The 23,002-nt window shown below is 43.1% G+C and overlaps 2 long non-coding RNA genes across 2 annotated transcripts in view; one reads left to right on the top strand and one right to left on the bottom strand.

The window, feature by feature from the left end:
- Positions 1 to 5,919: 5,919 nt before the first annotated feature.
- Positions 5,920 to 23,002, bottom strand: part of LOC123592595 — a 36,678-nt gene continuing 19,595 nt past the window's right edge. The window contains exon 2 of the long non-coding RNA XR_006709856.1: positions 5,920 to 6,108. This is a non-coding gene — a long non-coding RNA (uncharacterized LOC123592595). The remainder of the gene's footprint in view (positions 6,109 to 23,002) is intronic.
- On the top strand, positions 13,807 to 22,219 carry LOC123592597. Its single transcript, XR_006709861.1, has 2 exons — positions 13,807 to 14,313; positions 21,996 to 22,219. It is a non-coding gene; the product is annotated as an uncharacterized LOC123592597 (long non-coding RNA).

Below are 23,002 nucleotides of genomic sequence, written 5' to 3'. Positions count from 1 at the left end.
TTGGGCCACCCTGCTACTGTTCCAAGGCTGGGGGATGAGGTCTAATCACTCCATTGAGCAACAACCTCATACCGGGCAACTGTTTGGCCTCATTGTCATACCCTGGCTTCCGGGGGAAGCATCGTTGTGAAACAGTAAAAACCATCTGCCATCAAATGCCTCATTCTGACATTTTCCATCTCTTTTCATATCCGGTCCCATCACTGTCCACAAGATAATTGTTTTCAGATGATGGGAATGTATTAAATGGCACACTAACTGAAAGAGTGGGGTGTGCGTCCGTGTGTGTTTTATGATCAGCTCTTCGAAAGAGGGTGTGGCAGATGTCATCTCCAGGTACAATGCCCTGAAGAGACTTACTGACACAGAACAACCAATCAGCGCAATGAATCATGGGACAAGATGGTGCCTCTAATGCAGGAGGGACGAATCCTTTTGTCTAGATGAGGAGATTTTAAAATGTGAGTCCCCTGGGTGGCTCAGTCGGTTAAGTGTCTGACTCTTGATTTCAGCTCAGATTTCATGAGATCAAGCCCCGCTTTGGACTCTGTGCTGACAGCACGGAGCCTGCTTGGGATTCCCTCTCTCCCTCTCTTTCTGCCCCTCACGCATGAGAGAGCTCATGCGTGTGCTCTCTCTCTTTCTCTCTCTCTCTCTCTCTCTCAAAGTGAATACATAAACATTTTTCAAAAATAATTTTAAAAGTGAGATTCCCCTATTTTTCTCAGTGGGTGTGCTCTAACAATGTTAGAATTTATGACATTAATCATAGCTACAATTTTCATTGTAAATATGACCTGGTTTTTATTTGAAGTATTTTATAAGCATAATTCCTAATCGTGTCAATAACACTTTAAAGCAGGTTTATTGGATATCACTTCATAAATGAGAAGTTAAGTCCCAGAGATTCATCAACTTGCCCCCAGCAATGCAGTTATTAAGTGGCGGACTTGAGATTCACGTCAATATCAATGAGCTCTGAGGCTCGTAGTGTGTTGGTTTTAAAATATCTCTACATGGGGCGCCTGGATGGCTCAGTCGGTTGAGCATCCGACTTCGGCTCAGGTCACGATCTTGAGGTCCGTGAGTTCGAGCCCCGCGTCGGGCTCTGGGCTGATGGCTCAGAGCCTGGAGCCTGTTTCCGATTCCGTGTCTCCCTCTCTCTCTGCCCCTCCCCCGTTCATGCTCTGTCTCTCTCTGTCTCAAAAATAAATGCTAAAAAAAAACAAATTTTTTTAAATAAAATATCTCTACAAATGCTTCGACACTTCTCTCAGCAAAGGCAGACGCTAATTTTTGCCCCCTTAAAAGTACATTGTGCTTAGCGGCTCGTTTCTAATAAAGAGAATATGGCGGAAGGCGGGTGTGTGACTCCCAAAATTAGGTCAAGCCACTGTGGCTTCCCGCTTGCTCTCCATCTCTCCTCAGTTCACTCTGGGGGAGGCTGGCTGCCATATCATGAGGACACTCAAGCAGCGCCATGCAGAGGCCCATGTGACAAGGAGCAGAGAATTCCTGCGACAGCCCTGTGACAGAGCCACCTTGGAAGCAGATCTTCCAGCCCCAGCCAAGCCCTCAAATGGCCACAACCCCAGCTGACATTGTGACTGCAGCCTCGTGAGACACCATGAGCCAGAACCACCCAGCGTGGCCACCCTAAATTCTGATCCACAGAAACCACGCAATAACTCTTTGTTGTTTTAATCTGCTAAATGTATGCGAAATTAGATCACTGATGCACATGTTTTTCTCCTAAATCATATTCCCTCAAAAGCAATTCCATTTGTCCTTGTGTGTCCAATGGCATACAAAATTAAGTGGGACAGGGACATAAAAGCCCCTTTCCATCCTTCTCTGGATTCGACACATTTAAAAACATTTACCAAGTGCCCTGTCTGATCACCAGGCCTGTACAAAGAATCACAAAGAGCTGAAGTTGACTGTCTGTGTTTGAATTCATTTTCCCATAGTCCAGACCAAAGACACAAAGCAGTGTTGAGTTCTTGAGTGGGAGTTTCAACCTTCCAAAATTTCCAAACAATAAAAGAGAAGGTCTCATCCCACTAGGCCTTGAATGTTATGGCAAGACCCTTTGTACTGGACTGGTACCACTTGACTAAGAGGCTTGGAGACTGACCACTTGTGATCAGTAGAACACTTTCCCCCGGATGGAATAAATGACCCCCGCGTGTCTCTCAAACTCCCACTGAAGGCTGAGGAAATTTGGGGGTATCCAGACATCCCCATGCTCAGGACTCTCTCAGTGCTTTGCTCCTCTGGGGCTGGGCCCAGCCCTTGATAAAAACACCAAAATAGCCTGAGAAATGTACACGCTGCAAGTGAACTTGCTACCACAGACAGAATCCGATATGACACAGCCAAAAAGTTCAAAGAGCCTGGACAAGTTCCCAAACTTTATCAGGATTTCTGAGACATCCAAACTCATTCTTCCTGTGACTGCTTTTCCAGTGCTTAGAAGTTCTTGCACGGAAGATTAAAAATGTGGAGGTTTTGCCTCTTTATAGAACTGCAAATAAAATATCCCCAAGAGAAGGTCTCCTTAATGAATAAACACATGACTTTCATTTGCCTGGCTCTGCAAAAGTGCTTTTAAAGTAATCCAGGCGAAATCTCCGTAGACCACCACTCGCAGGCTGTTGGCTCCCCCCCAGTCTTAGCATGAGGATAACACACACCATGGTTTTTCCCTTTCTTTTTTTAATCAAATGCATTACAACATGCTATTTCTCCTGGGGCTGGGTTTCTCCAGATGGTTTTCCAGCACCACTGTGGACTCCATTCAGAAGGAAATGGAACAGAGTTTCCCAGTGTAGTGCCTTAAATCAGTTTGTTTTTCCCAGGTCTCTGTGCATGCTGACCTCACGTTTCACTGTGCTCTGAGAGAATTGAGTCTCTGTCACACCACACTGGATCACGCATGTCTGGGACTATGCATTAATGCCAAAATGAAAGTAGCTTCCTTTCCTCATGGTGGGACAGGAAGAGGGAGGAGGCGAATAACCTAAGGCCAAAACAATGCCTTGAGCTTCTTTTGTGCTAGATTCAAAGTAGCCATTTAATAGTTAGCTCAAACCATAAAATATATCTAGGTAAGATTTTTTATGATTCCGTCCAGTTTGTGACCGTCTTGCCTTGAAAATCCTATGACAGCACAGGTAACACAGCAACCTGTTCATTCTGCACGCACCCCACACCATACCAACAGCTCCAGACTAGTCCCAGGCAAAGCTCACGCCTCTCTTTCCTCCAGGATGACCATGGGCCCTAAGTGAAAATCTCCCTTCGGCAGCTGAAAGTAACAGGTCCACTGTTTGTTACTTTCGAAATCCATTACGTCAAGCCCAAAGCGCAGAAGAAACCCTTCCTTCTGGTGACATACATACACAATCCCTGACATCTCCAGAAGACAATTCTTATCTGCATCGATATTAGGCTAATAGATAACATCAACAGACAGCACCGTTTATTAGATAGTTACACTGTGCCAGGCATTGTGCTGTAGGTATCGTGTTAACCCCTCATAACAATCTGTGAAATGGGCCCCTGAAGCTGGCGGGGGGGGGGGGGGCGGGGGAGGTTATCTAATGTCTCCAAAGCCACGGAGTTAACAGGAAGTTGAGTGTAAGGTGCAGGGAACCTAAACCTGAACGAGACACGGGTGAAGAGCAAAAGGGTAGACAGCGAAAATTCCGGCGCCCTATGATAGATCCCAGAGTAGAGTCAGGTGGAAACTGCTGTCCCAGAAAAGGGTGTGAATAACTGGGTCGGGTGCATGGATGGGAAAGGAAGAGAGGAGAAGTTCTCAGAAGCCGGGATGCTTGAGCTGGATCGTGAACACTGAGTAGATGTTGACAAGGCTGACATGGAGAAAGGGCATGGCAAGAGGCTGGAGGCGTATTCTACACAATGACACATCATGCCTCGAGGCCCAAAGAACGTAATGGGGTTCAGAACTGCACATGGCTTGGTTCCATGGGAGCACAGTATATCTGAAAAGAGAGAACGGAGTGAAAACACGGTCAGGTGCCCTGAGATCAGATTTCGAAGGCTTTTTTTTTTTTTTTTTTTTTCAACGTTTATTTATTTTGGGGACAGAGAGAGACAGAGCATGAACAGGGGAGGTGCAGAGAGAGAGGGAGACACAGAATCGGAAACAGGCTCCAGGCTCTGAGCCATCAGCCCAGAGCCCGACGCGGGGCTCGAACTCACGGACCGCGAGATCGTGACCTGGTTGAAGTCGGACGCTCAACCGACTGCGCCACCCAGGCGCCCCAGATTTCGAAGGCTTTTTATGCCCTCCTAAGGGTTCTGCACGTACACCGTGGGTGACAAGCATGCTCTCTGAGGCAGTCACTATAAATCTGTGTCTCGAGAAGTAATCTCTGGACACAGCATGAACTTGAGGCAGGGTGACCAGTTGTTTGTTTTAAGGAATCTGTAACTGAGACTGAGAGGAGGGAGAAATACATAATATATTTAGGAGGAGACAAGATAGCACATGCGAGCACGGAGGCAAGGCAATTAGTGGTGGAAAGCAAGTTGGATTCTGGGGTAGCAGCAGTGCTGCGGGGTGGATGGTAGCAACCTAAAGAATGCAAGGGAAAACAGTGCCGTTTTTGTTGGGGGCGGGGGACATGTAGAGTCAAGGTTGTATTACACTGCGTTTGCTGTGAAACACTGACACCTTCCATCTGAACACCATCAGGAGGTCCCTCTGACAGAATCTGGAAGGTACTGGCCGAGACAGAGCAATCAGTCTGATTCTGAAACCCTTCGGGAGGAAAGCTGACATCCGAATCTTTCGCATCCCTTGAGAGCAGAGTAGAAAGGATCCGTGCGAAACCTGCATCATTCGATGGAGGACGGGGAGCGCTTGGAGCAGAAATCCCCTGCTTTCGCAGCCATCTTCACTGTCCTGCTCCTGTCTCAGCCCCTTAGCCAGACGCTGCGGTCAGGAATCCTCGGTGCACTGAGGTAGGACCCACAGCCCCTCTGCCCAGCTGAAGCCTATACTTGGAAGTAGAGACGCTGTAGAAAGGTCTATAGTTCAACTCAGCGTACATGAATTTGGCACCTGTCATGTACCAGTCACTGCACAGAGCATTGCGACTCGGAGCTAAGACCATGATCCCTGACCAAAAGGAGTTCCCAGACTGTGCAGAAGAGGTGAAGGGTGGGAATAAGTGAAAAAGAGGACATGGAGAAAAAGCAGGTCTGGAGGAGCGCATTAGGGGATAGAGTCCTCCTTGTCCAAGCTCAACCTGACCAAATCCTGCCCACAGTCAAAGACACACCCAGGCCTGGAACCCGTGACACAATCAGAAAAACTTTCATCATCATACCAAGGTGGCCAAAACATTTATTGCCGCGTGTTTCTCCTTCATGACGTCCGTGGTATTTATCGCAGGCAAAATCACTTAGCCACTTGGTGACCATTTACCTCATTTGTCTCCCCAAGCTGGCCTGGGTGTATCTTGCTCGTCACCGTATCCCCTTTGCTTGGCCTAGTCCTGGGTACTGAATTGGTGCTTAGGAAAACACTTGTTAAAGGGAAAGCTTCTAAGGGAATTGAGGGAGGAAAGAGACCGCTTCTTAGGCAAATAGAAGAATATCGTGCCCCGTGAAGGCCAGCCAGCCCCCTCCCCGGCAGACAGATGCCAAGGATGTAGCATTTCACAGGTCAGACTGGCTTCTCAAGTCCTTTCTTCTGGCCTGAAATCTCTCACAAAGATTACCACTCTAAGCACTAAAACTTAAGAATCCGCCTTGAAACAAACATACTCTAGTAAATATTATTCCTCTCCCTGGGATGCATTCCCCATTTATTTCTCCTCTTGGATTTTCATTCCTGAGACTGTATCCTCTCAATGCTTTCTGCCCGTAAATCATCTGTGTCCATTTCAAAGGCTCCAGCTATCCATGACCGCTGGAGAATTACAATGGAACGCAGCTCTTGACTCTGGCCCCTCTGATTCTTGCATGCTGTCCTGGTAATGTGGCTCACTGACAGCAACGTAGAGCTCTGTGGATTAGGTTGGAGCCCGGCTTGCACGGGGGTGAGCTCGTGTGCAGGTGGACTTCTAGGACCTGAAGTAAAGCACAGGGGAAGCGAAAAGGCAGAATTAGCTGACATGTGAAACTTGATTCTGGTTTCAGACATGCTCCATGAAGGCGAGGCATGCAAATTGCCCATCTTTGTTGAGACAGGGCCTCACCCAGCACTTGGCATAGAGTAGGCCGTCGGCAAATGTTTGGTGAACTGAACTGAGCATGTACCACTACCTCAAAGGTTCTAGACATCTGTCTATGGGACCAAGATAGCAAATATCTAAGATGAAATGAAAATTTTCATCCCTAAAAAGCTTATACGGTACTACAAGGCCATACTTCAACTGGCAGAGCCAAGAAAGTTAATAAGCTTTCCACCAAATGTCTTTTGGCTCCAAAGAATGTAGAGTGCCCCAACACACACACACACACACACACACACACACACACACACACACACGCTCTTACGTAAGTGCGTGCACACACCCTCAGGGAACGTGAGAGTTCCAGATAAACAAAGTATGTTCAAGGGAAGGTAAAAATCAGTAAGAAAAGTGAGTGCTGCCTATTAGAGGTACTGAGAACGAGCTGACGGCAGCCAGACTCTAGCTCGTGGATTTCCTTTCTCCACTCCCCTTCTCTGCATGACCAGCACATGCTTAGCTTCCACCACAGAGACTCTCTTGACCATTCTCACACTTAGGTGTGCTGCTTTCTTAGAACCACAACAAACGTGAAGTCAGGCGAAGGGCCAAACAAGCAGGCTCTAGAAAGATAATGCTAGTTGGTGAACCCATGAGACAGGCGCTTAATCTTATATGCCTTTCATCTTCAGAACCTACCAGATGCTAAGTGCTTCCTCTCACTTTGTCTAAAATCCAAATGACAGGCCACACGGAGCATTTCCTCCTCCCAGTTGACCTCACTCACCTTCTACCTCTCGTCCGTGCTCACTGTGCTCCACATACACTGATCCTTCTTCAGTCCCTCGAACAAACCACACGTATCCCACCCCAGGGCCTTTGCAAGTGTTGTGCCTCGTGCCCAGCCTCCCTTGCCCACTTCATGTGACTGACTGCTCATCGTTCAGGTGGAAGGTCACTCGTCTCCTCCCCAGAGAGGAGCCTCCCGACCACTCCATCATCCCCTGGACACCGGTTACTCTCTATTATACTGTGCTGATAGCACATAGAGCTCATCATCATCTAGAATAATGGTATTTGTCGATTTACTTATTTATTCTCTGCTTATTTTCCCCCACTAAGTTGTGAATTCCATAGAAGCACCAGCCTTGCCTTTTTCTGTTAACCTCTGTAACTCCAAACTTTGGTAAAGTGTTGGGTACATAATCGACTCTCAGTTAAGGTCTATTGAATGAATAACTTAAGACCAGATATTTGTGTGATGATATTGACAAATGTGTTCTCTAGATGAGTTAATATATGTAAAATACTCAAAAGAGTGCCTGGAGTATAGAAACCACACAACATGCTATATTTTATTACTATGTCTGCACTTGGGATGGGGTGGGGGGTTCTTATTAGTTTCCATTCCCCTCTCAGACACCTAGTTACAGCTTTTTTTCTACCCCCCTCTTATCAATCCTTTCTTCCTATCCCTCCCTCTATGCATGTGGTCGAAGAATTCCTCCTATTAACTGATGGGCTAAGAAGTATACATGGGACCACTACTTTTTTTCTTAGTATTCCACATATCACACTGGGATATTATCACACCTTACAGATCAGGTCTTTCCTTTAAAGTCAGTGCTAAAGACCGAGCTTTGGCAAAAGTCTAATAATTATCTAACTCTCCTATATTCACTAAAACTATGCATCTACAAAAAGAGCAAAATAAGTAACATTTGTCTTGCTCCAGCCCAGTCCAAGCTTACTGTGTGTTATACCCTCTCCACTTTCCTGGGTAGCCTGTGCCCTCATTGCATGATCTTTCCCAGCTATCCCATTGGAATTCACCTTTGAAAATGAATTTTGTATCAGTCATTTACTATTTAGTAAGAACTGTAGTCAAAGTGCTACAACTGTAGAAGTACTTGTCTCTCATATCTCATTTTTAAATGGTAAAATGAAAGGAAGTCACTGAAGAAGAAATTTCAAGAATCTGTGAGCATATAGGGCAGAAAATATTTGGGAGGAGTAAAGGGAAATTTTTGACTTCTAAATGAGTCATCACTGACCCATCCAACAGATATGAAAAGCCAACGTGGGTCCATGTTTCCTCAGGTGTCCTTAGGTTTTTTGATATTTCAGAGACAACACCTTCGGGTAGAATTCTTTCTAAGGGATTGCCAAATTTACTAATTAAAATCATGCTAAGTGTACTCATCAGGTGGGATGGCATCCCATCGTCCATAGCCCTTTTACAAATATGTGAGGGAAAAAATGACTATAAACTCAAAAGGTCCTAAGATACTTTTAGCTTGTCCCAAACACTGCATTTTCTCCCTGCTTATATTCAGAGATAATAATAGTTAAGAAGCGTATTTTGGAGCAGTCTTTCCCTTTCTTCTAGCTATGGGCCCATCTGTTCTGCATATAAATTTGGCCTCTACCTCCACATCATTACATTGTGAAACAGCGCTGTCTGTGACTTCGCTGCAGCACGCAAGAGATTTCATTGTGAAATTCTCTCGTGGGTGTAGTTGTCTGTTTCAACTCTTTAGCACATTCTCTGGCTATATATATAAGCTGAGATGGAATCTAGGGTTTAGACAAAGTTTCTTATAAACTTGGTTTACTCAACAAACACACATAAACCGCCTCTCCTCTCCCCAAATGTTTCATCAGGATGGATGAAGCCCCTTGCTGAATAGGTAGGTCTTGGCCCTCCCCGAGGAGCATTCTAGAACAAATAAGGAGATGCACACCTACCCTATAGTGCTGACCCCTGGAGTAGGTAAACTGTAGAACAAAAATCATTTATATTCACTAGTCAGCCTCCCTCTCCTTTAAATTACAGGATAGAAAGGACCTCAACATAGATTCTTGGGTTCATTAAGAATGTCACACAATCTTGTAACAGGAGCTTGGAGACCATCTAAATCTTCTCAGTCATAGATGCCAGCCGCTCTGTCACTTCTCTGAGATCATCTGCTTTGTAAGTGGCAGGTCTGGACTCCAAACCAGGTTTCTGCCTCCTTGCATTCAGGGTCCTTCAAAAGCCAAGTATTCTTGGGGTTTTTACTGCAGAGAATATATATATAGTTTGTCAATGCCACCTCTACAGAGCAGGAAGTGAAACAGAAAGTTAGATCACTCTCTAGAATGTTCAGGCAATTCAGGCAAGATGAGAGGATTATTTTCCCTCTAACTGATAAAGAAAAGTCAACTCATGCGAACTCCAACCAAGGAAATGTAAGGCTGTGGGCTTTTACGTTATTTATCTCACTATTTATAAGAAAGTTAATACACTTCGAGAAAGGTACTACAAACTGTGAAATCTCCTGAATATAACTGGTCTCACGGTCATCGTTCCAGAAAGAATATTTGCCTTTCTAGCCCTCAGCTCCTTTTTGCATTGCGTTAGTCCTAGCAAAAGGGAACATTTCCAGTTCCCGCTCACAGCGCAGAATGCCTTCCTCGGATGCTTGCACTTCCAAGTAAAATTTAAGGCCCAGAAGCAGACTCCAATGAATATAGAAACCACACACTCGCTGGAAAGTTCTTACTCACCCTCAACAGTGTTTCCTTTTCCTGGGCTGCCCATGCCTTGAGCTGCACATAAGTGCAGGGACTACACCATCTACAGCCAAGGGAAGGTAAGCATGGTTGTCTTCTTCCACTGCCTGCAGGAGAGGTCTTAGGAGGTGCTACCTCAACACTGTGGACTGCAGAAAGTGATTTTCTTCTCTTTCCCATCCTTCTCACCCCTTCTCAGAAGTAGAGCCCCTTCTAAACTAGAGGCGGAAGTGGGGATCACCAGCAGGAACAGGCTGTCTCTGACTTACCGGTGATATTCACTTTGGGGTTTTGAAACAGAAATCCAGAACAAGGCAATTCCTGAGTTCAGCTTTTTCTTCTGAGCAGGTCCCTCCTCTAAAAATTCATAGTCTCTACTTTCAACCAATTCTTCATTCCCTATGTCTAAGTCACCCATCCTTAGGCCAATGGGTGGCATAGCTCTTTGCCTCATCTAGGGAGAACCATAATTTCTAGTGATCACTCACTCACTCAACAACTATTTGTTAACAATCATACTCTTTGTCAAGCACAAAATAGACACAGTCCTTGACCCTACAGTGGCTTCTAGAGACAGACAATAAACAAGGACAAACCCTAATATAGTATGTATTTTATATTGTAGACATATATATTATTAAATATAATATTTCATGTGTAACTCAATTATATATACACATGCGTATTCACCCTCAAAGCCTGTATTATATATGTATGGCTCTCTCTATATAATATTAAATTATGATATGTGCTATAAGAATAATTTTTTAAGTTTTAGGAGAAAGAATAACTGAGGAAATCCACCTTATATTGAGCGGTGAGGAAAAGGAGGGGACTTTTCATCTAAGACTCACAGAGTGAAGCGGATGAGAAGAAGGATGACAAGACCAGGCAGTGGGAGCAAGATGCACACAGATCCTGAGGAAGGAGAAAGTGCTTGAACTACTTTCTGACCCTTATCAAGATCATTCCTCCTTCTTCTGTGGTTCTCCATATTCTTCCCTTCTTTCCCTGTACCTCTCTCAGCATTTTCTCTGGGCTTTCCTTGGCTATTGATCTAGATCTCTTAGCTCCTTTGAGTCTAAGGACTCTTGAAGATGTCTTCCAGCCATGAGCTCCTTATTCCAGCCTTTCCCTATGAAAAGTCATCTCAAGGGTATTGAATACCCAGCTCAAGGATATTCAAGAAAACATATTTTGCAGAGAAGCTTTTCTTAGAAGTCTTCTGGATGTGAAACAGGTAAATGGCCTGGTCTTGTCTGAGGACAAAGCTTCTTTACACACATGATTGTGTGCAAGGGAAACCCATTTCAAAGGGCCATGAAAGACAGCTCTTTGGAACTGCCTACATATGGAGATATGGAGAAAACCCAAACACGTGAGTATAGACAGATGGTGGCTTTCTTTCTTTCTTTTTTTTTTTTTTTTTCCTTTCTTAAGTAAAAGAAAACTTCAACTAAGAAAGATTTCCTCAAAGGTTCTTAATCTGGGAACCTATAGAATAAAGATCCAAAAAGATCATCAGAATCTATGAACACCCTAAAAATTACATGCGAAAATTTTCTCTACGTCTTGTATGTGAATTTTTCTGGAGAATAGGGGTCCGAAAGTTTCACTGTGTTTCAAAGAGGTCCAGTGGTTTGTGTGAAAACCTGACACTTAAAGAAAAAGATGTTCTGCATGAAGACGTTCTAGCCCTTGTCACTTCCTTCATGCATACCTCTCCTGAAATCCCCAATGGGATTCCATGAAGCCCCCAGGACTCTGCAGAGCACGGTTTTTAAGCTCTTGCTATAAGAACCACCTAAATAAAATCCTAAAATCAAGAGTTTTGAGCTGTTTTTTGTCCATAGACATTCCCTTCAACATCTTTGGATGGCATATTGCAGGCGTGCCAAAATAAGGAACTTATAAAGCAGTTAGGGGAGACTAATGTTTGCTAGTAGCTTGGGGACTTTCGCTCAATCCTTTGTCTAGAAGCAGGCTAGTTCATTCATGAAAATAGGTTAAATATATACCCAGACACATCTCTTAGTTAACTACGATAGCAGGAATTAATGCATCTTCTGAGTCAATAATACCTAAATATTTTAACCTCTCTTAGAGTTATTTTTTTTTAAAAAAAGCTGTTTTATAGTCAAATAAAAATTTTACTTCAGTCCTAAATATACAGAAGATAAAACATGAGGATGAGGGGGAAACATAGGATAGTGTTGATCAAGTTGATACTACCCAAATGATAAGAAAGACCATCATGATCACTTTGATGATTTTAAGCATTCAAAATATTTATCTAAAAAGATTTTGAGATACGAGGCATATGCAAAATGTTGGTAGCAGTCTGGGTTCTTGATGGCAAACAATAGAAATAGGCATTGATTGACTCAAGCAAAACAAGGGATTCATCAAATGGGTGTTAGGTATCTCAAGGAACCTAGGAGAAGCCCAGAGAACAAGAGTTGGAGAGAACCTAGGAAGGCAAAGGACAGCCACAATCTAGCCACCAGAACTATCTCCTTACTGCATGCCCAATGGCACCAGGGACAATGGACACTTGCTGTCATCACCACTCCACCAAAAACCCCTCCAGTCCATGGTGCTGGACACTAGTCCCTGCAGCTGCACCCAGGACTAGTCTCCAACAACCCTGATCACAAAGACCCTCTGGAGATTCAATATCTGACTCAACTTCCACCCATCCTGGAATTCCTTCCAAAACAGGAAACCATTGGGATAGTGGGCAGTTAAATTTTTTTCTTCCAAAAGTCCTTAGCAATATTACACTAGAAGATGTGAGTGAGGGGGCGTTTGGGTGGCTCAGTTGGTTGAGCTTCTGATTTAGGCTCAAGTCATGATCTCATGAGTTGAAGCCCCATATCAAGCTCACTACTGCCAGCCCACAGAGCCCCACTTCAAATCCTCTGTCTCCGCCTCTCTTTCTGCCCCTCCCCCACTCATGTTCTCTCTCTCTCTCTCTCTCTCTCTCTGTCAAAAATAAGTAAGCATAAAAAAAGAAAATGTGAGTGAGGATATAGATGTGGTAAGAAAAAGAACATTTTATGATCTTCACATGGCACTAGGATCTCTTCTAGGAAGCAGCCATAAGTTGAGTTCAATACCTTGTTAATTGCCAAGGTGGAAGGTAAGGCTTGTAAACCTCTCTGGGCCTGAGCCAGGCCTTACAGGAGAGGGGTCATCATGCTGCATAAAGAAAGGAGGCCAGCTGGAGCTGGGACCATCTTTTATTTATGATTTCTATTCCCAAAATACCTAGCTCAAAAGAGATATTTGTACATCTTTAATTGATTTTATTAGTAGTAGAATAAGCTACTTCTGGTCAAATAGCAACTAATTTTCTTCTTTCTCCATCATCTCCTTACAGAAGATTATATCCATTTACATCATTTGTGGGATTTCTCTTTCTTGTAAGTATTGTAAATCAAACCTCAAACCACTAAGGTGGATAGGTCAGGGATCGAGAGCTCCATTTTCCAATAAATGCACCCAAGAATTAAGCAATGGAACCCGCGAAATTTAAAAATCATGGAATTCTATTCAGCTCTACAAGAGAAAAAAATTCTGCCATTTGCAACAACATGGATGAATCTGGAGGACATTTGGCTAAGTAAAAAAAAGCAAAACGAAGAAAAACAAGTACCACGTGGTTTTACTTATATATGGAATCTAAAAGAATCAAACTCATAGAAGCAGAGAGTAGAATGGTGATTGCCAGGGGTGTAGGGGGAGGTGGTAAGGGGTACAAAATTTCATTTCTGAAGATCTAATGTACAGCAATGTGACTATACTTAACAATACTGTATGGTATACTTGAGATTTACTAGGAGAGTAAATCTTAAGTGTTCTTACTACAAGAAAAAAAGAAAAAGAAAATCTATGTGATGTAATGGATTCGTTAATTAGCTTGATTGTGGCCATCATCTCCCGCAACCCACAACCTATACGTATATCAAAACATCAAGTGGCACACTTCAAGGACATACAATTTTATTTGTCAATTATACATCAATAGGAATGGGAGAAAATCACACACACACACACACACACACACACACACAATCACACCAAACATAAAACTGGGAAGGCAAAACTCACTGGGTAATTAGCAGAGAAACCTCACGGAGAGCATGACATTTTGTTGTTAGATGATTCACACGACGCACATTAAGGGCTTGAAGTGGAAAAATATTAAACCACCGGGTCAGTCAGTCCTTCCACACTTGCTGCCAATGTTTACTTCAGTTCCGGTAACACAGTAGACTTGGGTATTTTTCTTTTCAGTAGATTGAAGAATATGAATAACATCTGTGTGTGTGTTGAATACTTGTGGAACAAAAGCTCAGAAATGTGACACTAAAATGAACAAGACTTGGAGGAGCGTGGCTGTTGGACAATCTCAGTTTCCAACTCTTCTGAGATTCAGCACAGAGAAGAAGCAGAGGCCATGACCTGCCCCTCCTAATTTTCAGAGAATGGACAAGGCATCTAGTGTAACATCACACTCCTGGCTATCAAGGCACAGAAAAAAGTATTTCATTTTTCTGGGGAGGAGAGAGAAACTCCTGAAAACAGTTAATGGAAGAACGTATTCTCTGAAGGCTGGAGGCGGCTACAATTGCTTCCGTGTTTTTACTTCTGCATCATGGAGCCATGCTTGGAGGAGAGGGGCTCAGATTCAAACGAGAGGAGTAGAGTTATTTCTGGCAGCAGCCACGAGGGGTTTTGCTGTCCTTGAGGACGGGATGGTAGAGGAGGAAATGATGCCCTCAGAAAGACTCTGCTGCCCAAGATGGGGAAATAGGTGATCAGGTAGCTAGGGAGGAGGAGGGAGGCAACAAGTTCTCTCTGAATATTCTCCAAAAGTGACATCTTTAAAACAAGTTTGTTTGGGTACCACACTGCTATGGTTGTTGTTGGAGCTATGATAAAAAGATAGCTCTTTTATCACTGTGCGAAAGACATTGATAGAAGATTCTGAGACCCACAGATTAGGTAGAGATAAGGTCCCTTATCTCTGAACCTATTTCTACCAGCCCCAGATCTCCCTAGCTCTCCCCCTGCTCACAATATAGCAAAAGAGAAAAACCCAAAGTAGATCATTATAATACAAGGTGGCCACCCCGGTCATCAGGAGCGGAGCACCTGAGGCGGAGAAATGAGTAAGAATCGGGGATTAGGAGAAGACCTTTATTATCAGGGATAACATAAATAAGACTTATATGATGGGTAACATTTAGGACTTTCAGATTCTATTAATCAAGCAGATCCCTACAAGCAGGCTGGAATTAGGCTCTGGGCCAAAGAGATTTGCATGTGTTGGACTGTTCTGTGGTTATTTCCCATCCTTGAGAAGGCCAGATGAAAATACATTCGTAGAAGCAGAAACCAATTCTTTCTTTCCTGGGACATCAGAACAAATGGACTCAGAATGGCACCATTATATTTCTGTTGATTTAAAGAATGGCTTTGTAGGGAACTGTCTCTGAGTTTTCTGCCTTCCTGGGAAATATCACAGATGTGAACCATCTTAAAGAAGGACAGGGATCAAAGTGTTTTTGGATATGCTGCAGAAAACATGAATTTACTGAGGCAACAGAGGGTGAAGGTGTTCGAAAAACTTGTAGCTTTAGCCATAGGCTGCAAGACTCAACACTGATAATGTGGTGTTGGCACGATCTTAACAGAATCCATGGGCAACATGGTTAAAAGACCAAATCATGAATGTCGAAGCTGAATCTGGTTTGTTCAGAAGGTCCCCAGGATGGTGGCCCTAAGTAAACTCTGGTTTCATCAAAGTATTTCTGAGATTATTAACAAAAAATTCCAGAAACTGTTACCAATTTTTCCAGGCCAATCTGATTTCAAATTTTTATTGGAGTCTGCCTTCAGCCAATCATTTCATGTCTCTGAGCCCCAATTTCCTTGCCATAAAATGAAAAGTATTAACTAAATTAACATTTTGCAAATACACCATCCCTCTTTTAATATGCCGTACGGTCTATAATGCATCTTTCAGACACATTGCCTTTATTTTTCTACAGCAAAAAATATGAATTACATGGGTAATACATGAAGATATTTTCTTTGTAAAAGAAATAAAACATCATAAATTAAACTCAACTTCACCACGTACAATCCCACTTTTCTTCTCATCTCTTGTAATTGCCAGTATTAGCTTGTCAACTTTGTAAATATTTTTACTTACACATATTTGCTCATGGGAAATAGATAGCCCTGTTCTGTTTGTGTATTTTCACAGGAGTTGTACTCTATGAAACATATCATTCTGTGATTTCCTTTTTTTTTTTTTTTTTTTTTTAAACTTTTTTTTTTTTTTTTCAACGTTTATTTATTTTTGGGACAGAGAGAGACAGAGCATGAACGGGGGAGGGGCAGAGAGAGAGGGAGACACAGAATCGGAAACAGGCTCCAGGCTCCGAGCCACCAGCCCAGAGCCCGACGCGGGGCTCGAACTCACGGACCGCGAGATCGTGACCTGGCTGAAGTCGGACGCTCAACCGACTGCGCCACCCAGGCGCCCCTGTGATTTCCTTTTTATTTATTCCACAATATACGTGAAGCTCTTCAGTGCCTACAGATCTACCTCATTCCATACTGTGGATGTACCACCATGCTTTTGGGTCACACTCACATTAATGAACATGGACTTGTTCTACTGAACATCTTTGAAAATGCCTCCTTGGGCACACACGAAAACGTATGCTGGAGTAGACAGTGCAAATGAATTTTCTGGGTCATGGACATGAATCCTTTAGATTTGGGGAAATACCAAATCATCCTCCAAAGTTGCTAGACCAGTGAATACCAGCCATTCATGAGAGTTCCCTTTTTCATGGAGAATATTCTTGCTGATACTAAACCTTAAAACCTTTTGCCACCCAGGTGGATGGAAAGTAGCATCTTATTGCGTGACCCTGATTACCAGTGACATGGGACACCTTTTCACACACACCTCTTTGATTTCCGTTTACATGTAGTGCCTGCTCACAGCTCACTGGGTACGGTCTCAGAAACGTCTGAGTTCAAATGTCATCTCTGGTATTTTCTGCTGTGTCAAGTCACTGAATCTCTACGCTCACACTTCCTTCGGCTGTTCAAAAAAGAAAAGAAAGAAGCCTTAACTGTCTTCCTCAGCAAAGAAAACTGAATTCTTCTTGAACACTCTCATAGGGTTTAGCTTGTCAACAGCTATGCAACTGTACCAAGTAGAGTATGATCAGAGGAGCAGAATCACTAACACCAAGAGTGATATAAAATAAGGGATTTATTATGGGGATTTGATCTTACACAATTCTGGGTGATGATTAAACAGTCCATGTAAGGCTGTGCTGTGTGGCGATGACCCTATAGTCAGCAGCGCGGGCAGCTGGGAAAGAAAGGTGGAGGAGAAGGGGGGTGTGGCAAGGACAAACTGGAACCCCTGATACTGAGCTGGAACCCATGAAGGCAAACCGAAATCCACACCGGTCTCTCCAAAATGTCGAATTACATTATGTGACTCCGGTGCCTTTCATCAGAGGGCGAAATGTACTTGGCCCAGAAGTTGAAGAAGCTGAAGGATAACCCAGTGGATCTGGAGAAGCTACTGACAAGGAAGATGAGCGGCCACGTGTGTGAGAGCAACAGCAGCACCAGAGCTCCGCCCCCAGCTTCCAGGGTTAAAAAGAACACTGCCAAACATCGCTTCGTCTTCCCACGCCTTGCAGCCCCGCCAGCCCGGAACTATGCAGGTGGGGAAATCTGGGAAGCACCTGAGCGGAGCACACATGCCACCAACCCAGGACAAATGACAAGCGTGAAATTTGTCGGTTGCGGACCCATTGTCGAAATGTTTGATCTGCGCACATCCTGGTCATTCCATTTGCCAGACTGTGTCCTTCTACGCTTGTCCATGAGGAGTAAGATCAAGGGAGAGAGGTGGTCAAGTTTCTACGTCTTAGCAGGTCAACGAAAAAACTTAAGATTTTGTAAGGGAAGAGGCTGGTGACAAAGGCGGAAATAAAATCCGGGGATCTGCGTGCCATTTTGCAGAGAGTCCGAAGAAGACAGAATTCCCTTCCCTGTGGATCCCAGCCACACATGACCACCTGAAGAATCCCAACCGCATGGATTTCCCCTACTGCCGAGTGAAGTGCACCTTTGTCTTTTGGAACAGACCTATCTTACAGGAAAAGAACTAAAAGTAAGGGCCATAGAAGTACTACACTAATTACGAGCCGGAATGTGTCAGCCAGAAATGAGTTACAAGCTGGCCAGGGCCTGCAAACTATAGTTAGATATTTAATAACGTTCAGGCATGCAGCTGCGAGGACTTCTGGAAGCTTGCCACCTTTTATTATGGTGGCGCCTGGCAACACCCTTGTAGTTTAGAGTCTGTCAGTCTTTCCAGTAGAAACTCCATTTTTTTTTTCAGAACTCTCTAAATCTCCTTTTTCGGTTACATAAATTAGAAACTTGCATGTAGCACGGCCAAAAGGAGGATGTTTTGTGCTGGTTCTCACTGTTATTGTTTTGCTCTGCAGATTGGAATAACCTCAATCCGGATCTACAATTTACTGTACCAAAAAAGAAAGAAAGAAAGAGGAAGGAAGGAGGGAAGGAAGGAGGGAAGGAAGGAAATAAGGAAGGAAGGAAGGAAGGAAGGAAGGAAGGAAAGAAGGGAGGAAGGAAGGAAAGAAGGGAGGAAGGAAGGAAGGAAGGAAGGAAGGAAGGAAGGAAGGAAGGAAAGAAGGGAGAGAGGGAGGGAGGGAGAAAAAGGCAGAGTTAACAGATAGGCTCTCAGCTTGGTTCCAATTTTTCCTACAGAAATGACCTGTTCTTTCCTTTCCCTATCTGGGGCCATATTGAAAAAGGAAAATACACTATAGGCAACGTGTTTTGCCTAAAAAATGGTATCTGTCTTTAGATAAGATAAAAGAAAGCTAAAGATGGGGAAATGTGCCTTCTCATTTCTTAGTTTGGTATAAAATTATTGACCTGGCAACAAAAAAGAAATCAAGGAAGAGCTTTATGCTTCAATATACATGCTTAAGAAGCAATTTTTCATTAGGAAAATTGCATACATAGTTCAGGAATCCTGGATGAAACAGAAAAAACTGCAGTAATTTCTCAGTTCTGGTTATAAGATACATTATAGATTTAATAGCAGCTATTCAGAAGAAATGTGGGGGGGGGGGGGAGAAAGAAGGAAGAAAGATACCACCTCCATAAATGTACACTGGGGTTAAGATGCATCCCAATTTCAGAAGAATAAATATATATATGTATACACACACACACACACACACATATGTGTGTATGTATGTATATATATACATATTTTATATATGTATAATATATATATAATATGAAGAAAGAAATGTCTTAGAATAAAGGAATAGGGCATATAGCTCATTATCATTTACAAACTGCTTTCAATCAAATTTTGCTATATCATTCTTCTCTGCTCTAGGTGAAATACCAGGCAGATTCGATAACTTTTCTAGTGATTTTTCAGGTATCAAAAAGCCAGTTAAGGAATATCTAGGTGACTCAGTTGGTTAAGCATCTGACTCTCGATTTCAGCTCAGGTCATGATTTCACGGTTTGTGAGTTTGAGCCCCACATCAGGCTCCACACGGACAGTGCGCAGCCTGCTTGGGATTCTCTCTGTCTCTGTCTCTCTCTCTCTCTCTCTCTCTCCCCCTCTCTTTCTCTCTCAAAAATAAACTTTTTTTAAAAAGTCAGTTAAACGTAAAGTCAAACTGCCACAGTCTTACGCCATTTAAAATCGCATACCTCTGCTTGTGTCTGAACCAGCTTGGATGTCGACAAAGGTGGAAGGGATAGGATGACTTTTTCTGTGATTTTTTTTTTTTAACCTTGCTCTTTCTCTTCTCCTCCTCCCATCCTCTACTTCCTCTGGCTTCTCCAAGTTTGGAGTGAGGTAAGGATTAAGAGAGAGAGAAAGGTCTTATCAGGCTGATCTTACAGCCAGTTCATTCAAGACAGTCCCAGCTTACTTTGGGAGCTCCCAGTCATGGCTGTTGTCTGCGATATTTCTATGAGGTGTTTGTTACGAACAGTTACACGAAATTCATGAGAAGGGGTCTGGTGGACCTCTGACCTCTATCTACTTCCAGTTCCTGCCATGGTTTTATCTGATAGCATGAGAGAAATACATGGCTAAATCTGAATGGGGACCTGACCTTTTTCGGACACAAAGTGACACTCCCTCTATGGGGACAGCATGAAGTGCATAGTTAGGGATGACCCTACCGGCATCTTGGTTTACCAGGTAGCTATGCTGTGGCCCATGACATAAATTATACTAACAGCCTTCAACATACTGAAAGCCATTAGGCTACCAAATGGAAGGATCAGTGGAAACGCTGAAAATTATAGGCTGCGTGCATGTGAACTATGCATGAGAAACAGGGGCTAAGAAATCTTGATGTGTAGAGAGTAGCGTGAAAGCTAATGTTTCCTCTGTATTATATAGTACAAATCAGCCACTATTTATGTTATTCCTGTATTGTAAATAACAAGAGCCAGATTTCTCACTGTTGTGGACAGAAGTAAAAGTTAAGGAAAGGGAGAAACTAGAATGAACTTATTTGTTGGATTGGAATCAAGTTATGAACGCGTGTACTCAGTATGAACTCATATATATACAAATAGGTATAGAAATGTGTATCTGTTTGCTTATATATACGTTTCCTAGTTCTGTCTACTGGGAGAGCCTAGAAACACTATCTTCCAGCAGTCTGAGCATACCCGGTGCCAGATCTTGGTTTCTATATTCCATTCTCCAATAAAAGGAATCAGAGCTCCCTGGGGGAAAGAATTGATTCTAGAGGTGGGCCAGGAAAAACACAAGAGCCTGGACGATCTTGTGGTGCCAGAAAATAAGGAAGTGTTTGAGAAAGGAGAGGGGCACATCAAAAGGCAAGGACACATTCCAGCGTGTGTGTGTGTGTGTGTGTGTGTGTGTGTGTGAGAGAGAGAGAGAGACATCTTCCTTATCCATTTGTCTATCTATAGACACTTAGGTTGCTTCCATATCTTGGTTATTGTATATGCCATACAATGTAACTCATATTTGGAATCTAACAAACAAAACAAATGAATAAAGAAAGAAACAAAAATTAGAATCAGAGAATAAATACAGAGAACAACTTGATGCTTGCCAGAGGAGAGGGAAGTAGGGCGGTGGGCAAAATGGCGGAGCAGTGTGGGAGATGCAGGTTTCCAGTTATGAAATGAATCAGTCACAAGAATAAAAAGCACAGCATAGAGAATATAGTCAATGATATTATAGTCGCCTTGTACGATGACAGATGGTGGCTACATTTATGGTGAACATGGCATAACGTATAGAGAAATTGAATCACTGTGTTGCACACCTGAATGTAAAATAACATGGTGTGCCAACTATACTCAAAAAAAAAAAAAAAAATTAAGGGGAAGGACACAACCTAGGGGACTCCCCATGGTCAGAGCTGCAACAATTTGATTTAAAAAAATAACTATAGTACTGGGTTATAACCCATAGAATAAAATAATTATCTATAAATGCACAATAATATTAAGGAATTATTGCATCAATAAAGGGGAGGGGGGTGGGGAGTTCTTCTTTACAGAAGAATCCCAATTTATAAATGTAGAAGGAACCAGGGGGAAAAAAAATCACCACTAAGGGGGCACCTGGGTGGCTCAGTCCTTTAAGCATCCAACTCTCGGTTTTGGCTCAGGTCATGATCTCACAGTTTATGAGTTCGAGCCCTGCATCAGGCTTTGAGTTGACAGCTGCTTAGGACCTGACCTGCTTGGGAATCTCTCTCTCTCTCCCTCTCCGTCTCTGCTCCTCCCCTGCTCCCTCACATGCTCGCTCTCTCTCTCTCTCTCTCTCTCTCTCTCTCAAAATAAATAAACTCTTCAAAAAATCACCATTAGGCAAATGCCGCAGTAATAATTGTCGCAGGCAAGAGGTATCAGTGTATGATGCAAAAAACATTGAGCAAAATTTGAGGAGATTCAAGATACCAACATTGTTTCAAAGTATCTCACCCAAGATATTTATCAGTTATATACGGGAAAATAGTAACTTTACAATAGACAAACCCAACAGACACCCTAACCAACTGATTGAGGTTAATATCTGGAGTAACAAAAAAAAAAAAAATGTTAATATCATGCATGCCCTGACAGGCTGCCCTAAGAAGGACACACAACACTTCTGAGATATTCCTGCCCAAAATGCACATCTTCAATATGATCACGAGAAAACATCAGACGAACTCAAACTGAGAGTCATTCTACCAAACAAGTGACCTGTACTCGTCAAGAGTGGGAAGATCATGAAAGACCAAGAATGTACGGCTGTCACGACTGGGGGAGGCCGAGATGACACAGCAAATGAAGGTCATGGGGTTTCATCCTGGAACAGGAAAGGGGGTGAAAGGGCTCTCTCCTGAAATTTGCATGGAGTCTGCAGTTTAGTTACCAACATTGTACAAATGTTCGTATCTTGGTTTGGACCACAGTACTGTGGTTACCAAAGGTGTTAACATTAGGGGAAGCGAACTCTGAACAATTTTTTCAACTTGCAGTTTTGCAATTTGAAAATTATTTCAAAATAAAAACTTTCTTTAAAAATCCCACCGATCAGAAGGATATTTTGTCTTGGTTGTAGGGCACGCACAATTTAATGGCATCCAACATGTTACCATCAATATAGAAGCTAGAGTTACAAAAATTTACAAAGATATATTTCCAGCCAGACAAACTGAATCTTAACATTTTTGTGACAAAGTCGATGCTGAATTCAAAAGAAAAAAAACAAAAATGCAGCATGATGGTGCACACTTTTTTTCTTTGCTGCTCAGTTTTATAAATGTTTGAAATTTTGAAGGGTTATTTTGCAAACTGACATAAATGTCCAACATTTGTATTGAGCTTCTATGTAAATAAGTTAAGTTTTGGTTGGATTTATTTAAGGTCAGGTGGGGAGGGATGCTCGGGTGGCTGAGCGGGTTGAGCATCCAGCCTTTGATTTCGGCTCTGGTCATGATCCCAGGCTGGTGGGATTGAGCCCTGCATCGGGTTCCGCGCTGAGCATGCAGCCTGGTTGAGATTTTCTCTCTCTCGCCCTTTGCCCCCCTCCCCAGCTAGCAAATTCTCTCTCTTCTCTCAAATAAAAAATAAATAAATGAGAA

Source organism: Leopardus geoffroyi, chromosome D4 (assembly GCF_018350155.1).
Source record: "Leopardus geoffroyi isolate Oge1 chromosome D4, O.geoffroyi_Oge1_pat1.0, whole genome shotgun sequence".
NCBI lineage: Eukaryota > Metazoa > Chordata > Mammalia > Carnivora > Felidae > Leopardus > Leopardus geoffroyi.
Note: the sequence above shows the minus strand (reverse complement) of the source record. Positions and strands in the feature narration are given on the sequence as shown.